Source organism: Elaeis guineensis, chromosome 10 (assembly GCF_000442705.2).
Source record: "Elaeis guineensis isolate ETL-2024a chromosome 10, EG11, whole genome shotgun sequence".
NCBI lineage: Eukaryota > Viridiplantae > Streptophyta > Magnoliopsida > Arecales > Arecaceae > Elaeis > Elaeis guineensis.
Genome location: NC_026002.2, coordinates 50,682,903 through 50,688,640, shown reverse-complemented (window position 1 = coordinate 50,688,640; position 5,738 = coordinate 50,682,903). Strand labels below are relative to the sequence as shown.

Here is a 5,738-nt window from a genome sequence, read left to right as displayed (position 1 = left end):
GATTGGAGTTAAACCTGGCTGGAAGAAGCCTAGAAGGGATTCGGGGAACAGCTGATAGTCGTGGAAGGTCGGCTGGTGGTGGAGCTCAGTGAGCACTTGGGGCGGCTTAATAGATGACTGGGGGAACTCGTGTTGAAGGGGCTCGGGTGGTGCAGTGGGAGCTCGTACGTCGGGGGAATTCAGTCAGCACTGTGAAAATTCGGCTGTTGGGGAAGTCCGGAGAGATACCATCTGCAGTCGAAAGCCGGAGGAGTTCTGGGAGGGTCAATCCTGTCAAGAACTTCGGCTGAGGGTATTTCATACCCAACAAATATTATTAAATAAGGTACGATCAAACACCATACACCAAATATGGTAAATTTCCATGTAGTGTCGGTTTTGGTGTATGTTTAGATTCCAAAGCTTTGATACAACCAGGCAAGGATGATAATTGAAGCCGATCCATTGAGTGCCCAACTCAACTCAAATGCGACAGATTTTATTCGATCCAATTAAAATTTAAAATAAATATTCATTCTAGATAAAATATTTAAAATAATTTTAAATTTTCTATAGATAATGATATGTCTTGCTTCGAATCCGACACAATATAGCTTAATCTAAATATTTTTTTTAAAAAATATAATTATTTTATAATATTTATGTGATAAATTTTTCTTTTCACTTATCTAAATTATTTTATTTATCCAATCTGATTTGACCCGCACCACTATTTGAGCTGACTTGACTTGAGGCGAATACAGCATGGATATAAATATGGAGTTTTTCATTATGAAATAAGTACAGATATTGACCGGCTTAATCAATATTTCACACATCACCATCCCTACAACCAGGGGAACAAAAGGTTCCACAAAGATATCTTGTTAAAAGACATAACTCACAAGGATAAGGAAATGAATTTGATTGAGATGTACCTACAATTCAATTACCCCTCAAATGGCTTACAATCACAATTCATTCTACTAAATACCAGACACAGAACTCCGATGGCTGCATCATGCATAAACTCATACGTGCACAACTGTGAAAGGCCATTCTATTTTTGCTTCCCATATGGCAAAAATACCATCTACTTGAAAACTGTAGGAATGCAGTATTCCTAAAGATTCACCTTGAAAACAAGAATTTAAAAAGAGCCTCGTTTATCAAGAGCGACAACTAGCTTATTTGACTATATAACAAATTACAATATGATAATTTTATTGTTCAATGAAAACAGAACATATTCAGCAAAGGTCCCAAGCAGGTCTCGCCAGTATTCCGAAACAAAAGACATTACAAGCTCCTTCAGACGCACCTTTACACCCACTTCATGACAAGGATATAGCATTAAAACAGGAAGATATTTAAAGTCACTCAAAATGGAAAAAGGTTCATCTACCAAAGCTTTATACAATTCTACATATAATGTAGTTATGACTCCTTGTAGAAATTAACTTTGTTACCCACGTTGCAGCCACCCAGAATCCTATGGATGACAGCATTTGCCAGTCCTTGGCAAGCAAATTGGTCGCTGAGTGATTTCTCTGCAATTCGAAGTGATGAGAGTGCCTGCGCTGCTAGACACCCTGCAGAAATATCTGCTATTTGACCTGTCTCCTCATAATACGATGCTTGTAAACATCTTGCATGCATCTCAGAAGGCATTGACTGTCCAAGCACCCAATCATTCCACTCCACACAGGTCCATATGCATCAGTGGTCCATCCCAATCCCTCACCAGAATATTTTGTGAAAATCTGATAGCCCATTAAAAGGTCAAAATTGTTAGAGTGATCCCCAGGGTTATATCTTTGATTACTGTTCAGCATGAAATGACAGGGTTCATCTGCATCTTCCCCTAGAAGGACATGCAGAGCAACAGCCTCCGCTGTTTAAGCACATTCCTTATCAAGTGTTGTTCTTCTTCTTTTTTCTCCTGTTTTTTCTTCTCCAATTCAGAGCATAAGGCTGCAGAGGTTGCGAGTGCTTTCTCCAGGCGCCTCTTTTTCTTCTCGGCCTGCTTTAGGCGATCCAGTTCCTCTTTGGCCTGCTTCTTCTTCCCTTTCTTCAGGACAGCACCTGCTTGACCATAGCAAACTTATTCCATGATTCCTCTTTCTAAAAATACTGGTCTCAGCTTAATATCCTTGAAATGACTATTAATGAAATAGAATCATTTCTAGTACCATCTGCCGAAAACTTACAAAAGTTGCTGAACTCTTCTGAGCAAGAAACTACTTCAACAGTTACCACCATAATGCTACACCCATTCAGGTCTGTAGGAGTATCTCATTTTGCGAACAATACAATCCCAAAAGGAAACAACAGGAGAAAGGAGGAGAGTAAAATGATAAGCTCTAAGTAGTGCTTCTCTGGTGGCCTTTTTCCCAGACTTCTTGCAGCCCAACCACTGCCCATCTTAATACCACCAAAATGTACAAGTATGGATCTCAACAATATGATGGCAAGGATTAAAATATTCAATCGAACAGCTCATATTGCATTCCTACTGCATACAAGCAAAAGAATGTGAACATCAAAATCTCCAATAAACACCATCTTCCTCATCACAAAATTTCAATAAAAAGTAGACTCATGTGATAGTATAAGTGTAAAAGAAAAAGGTGAATATTATTTCAAAATGCTTCTCCATCATATGCAAGCTACCAGGCCTACCAGGCAAGCTTGCTCAAATAGATCAAGCTATGGTAAATGCTCTTTCTTATCTCTGCTACACAACAACTCTTACAAGTTAGCCAAGTAATTCAGAACTGTTCTACTTTAAACTATTTTTTTTTTCACATATCTAAAAACAACTTAAAATCCATTTGTTGTGATTTGAAATGCTTCAACTAGATGCACAAAGAGGTTATTTCGACAAAGTTAAAATGAAAAACATAAAAAACATTGGATGAATTGGTTTTACTGGGATCATTGGATGAATTAGTTAGGAAGTGCTGCAATAGTTTTATTTGTGTGAGAAGGTTAAAATTCAAAAATATATGAACAATTATATGGTTTTTCATATTCTATGAATGATGGAATTCAAAAATTGAGCTCATCACATTACTAACTAATTTGTATCAAAGTTGAAGGTCCTTGCACCATAAGAGATATTATTATCAGACAAGCTTTAATATATGTACATCAAGATTTGCTATCTCAATACCAGACTCTTTATCGATATCATCCTATTATAGTGTCGGTATGCGGTATAGTATGACATAGCTAGGTGTATTAAGTATCGTACCATATAAGACTATGTACCGATCCGGTATGGTATGAGACTATGTATCTGTCCGATATGGTATGTTTGGTATGGTATATGGTGTTGACTAATATGGGAAACCTTGACCATTAGGGAAAAAAACACTAAGAGGAGTTGAATGCAATTGATAATATGAAAAGAAACAAAAAGCACATGAGAACTACAACAGAAAGCGTGGACTAATAGACATCTGCCTCCCTTAGGTTAATCTTAACCTCATTTGGACAACATCATCTCAATCCATCTTTTTGACATAGAAAACTAAAAGTGGTATTACTTCCTACTCTCCCCTCCTTCCTATTAACCTTCAATTCTGGAGCATAAGAAAAAAATCAACGGACAACCCACCTTCAATCCTACAAGCGTACCAGTGGTGATGATCCATGCATAAGATTATCACATGACAAACAAAGAAAGTTGTAGCTGAAGTCATGAACAAACTCCATGATGCAAAGGAGATAATTTTTGTTCTCAGGGTTTATTGTCAGATGGGATTTGACCTAGAAGGGAAGCTGCCAACTGCAAAATTCAAAGATCCCCTCCAGATTCCCAGAAGAGTGCAGCTATGTTTCTAGAAGAACCCCGCACATAATATCAATCCAATGTCAGAGGAAAATACTCTCAAATGTAGACTCACATGGTTATTGAACCAATCATGATTAACTAATGCCTATCCATGACACATCAGCTTTGAAATAAACATCGAAGCATGTTCGATGCTATACCTCTGAAGATCTTTACAAATAACAGCTCTTATAAGGTAAATTTTGTCTTCCATTTATTGCTTAGTTTCACTTAGATACTAATTGCAGTAAGTATTTGAGATCTAAAGTATTTGCTTCATCTTCATACTATATGAAAATTCCTCAATGGAATATGCTCTTTAATGTTCTTCTAAGAAGTTCAAGTTGACCTAGCAAATTAGTGTCAAAATGTTGCAGAAGGATCCGCTTGCAATGAAATTTTGCAAAAGCAATCATATGCAGCCCAGCCCTATTGCCAAAGAAAAGATTCAGCAGCACTGTCATGCCATATGGCATCAAAGAATTGATGCGATCCACAGGGTCAGTGTGATTTGTAATGGGTCGTCATGTAAACATAAATCCCACTGTAACACATAGCATGCTAAGAGTCCAGTTTTTTTCTGTTGTTTCCCGCTTCAAGGCAAAGTACAACTTTTTTTTTGCTTTTTTGCAATGTTCACTTCAGTATTTCACTCTATTTGTTTCGCCTTTTCCCTCCTAAATCAGTGAAAGGGATCAAGCAGAATATTCTGTTCTAGCTGACTAAACTTGGATTCCTATATGGTTATTTAGTTTCTTAATTCTATGGTAAATTCACATCTGTTATTCTTCCTACCCCTTCTCATCAAGCCTTTCCCACCAAAAGTCTTAACCGTGACTAAGTCTATAGGAATCCTCATTTTTGCTCTAACGATTTTAAATTGAATCCAATCCACTACTTCATCCTTAAAGATCCCAACTTTATATGCAAGCAATATTCCTATTTCTCTGAGCATCACAATTTCGGCCTCCGATTGTCAAAAGCCTATTGCCCAAGCATTTGACCCTCAAATCCTACCTTCATTCTTCTACAAACTATAACCGTCATCACAATTACCAGCACTCCAATTTCCACCGAAAAACCCTAGAATTCCTCCACTTGAAACCTGAATTCTAATCAACAACACTCGAAAAGCATGGAACAATTCAAATAACCCGAATGCGTACAAACTTCGAATATACCACTCCACCGCAGCAATCTAAACCCTCAACAAACCTTCCTAACTGTGAGACCCAGATGTACCCATGATAATTAAGAAAAAAAATAATTTTTATCCAACAAACACCCACCCCCCGACCCCCCACCACAAAAAAAAGCCAAAAAACAAAAGGAAAACTAGAGAGTACTGAGATACCTGCCCAAGTCGGCGAAGAAACAGGCGAATCCAAGCCCCCTCGTGGTCATATCAAGCTGAGAAACCAACGAGATCGAATGGAATTCCCTTGGGCGTGGAGTCTTTGGATTCAATCCTACCCTAACAAAAATCAGCTGAGAGAGAGAGGAGTGATTGAGGGATTTTAGAAATCGATGACATACCAAGGGCGTGAGCGATGACGACGGCTCGAAGGGACGAGAATGGCATTTTGGTTATTTCTGATGTCAATATCCCATGCCGGCTTCCAGATATACTGCATACAAATTTCTATAGGACGCAACGTACCGGCGGTAGAGATTGTTCGGAGGGGTCAATCGAACGGTGATCTTTTGTCCGTGTGTATATAACTATGCGGACGATTCCTTCCGCCGTCTTTCCTTCTTTCTTTATTTTTATTTTTGATCCGCTGCGGATTGGCCTAACAAGGAAGGATCCCTTGCCGCTCGAGATCTCAGACCCATTAGCCTACTTAACAGCTTATGCAAAATCATTTCTAAGGTATCATCTTGAAGACTTGCTTTGTTTCTGTGATGGCCTGGTCTGAGT

The 5,738-nt window shown here is 38.4% G+C and overlaps 1 pseudogene; it reads right to left on the bottom strand.

Moving 5' to 3' along the window:
- Positions 1 to 1,184: 1,184 nt before the first annotated feature.
- LOC140852091 (uncharacterized) lies at positions 1,185 to 5,388 on the bottom strand (annotated as a pseudogene).
- Positions 5,389 to 5,738: the final 350 nt, after the last annotated feature.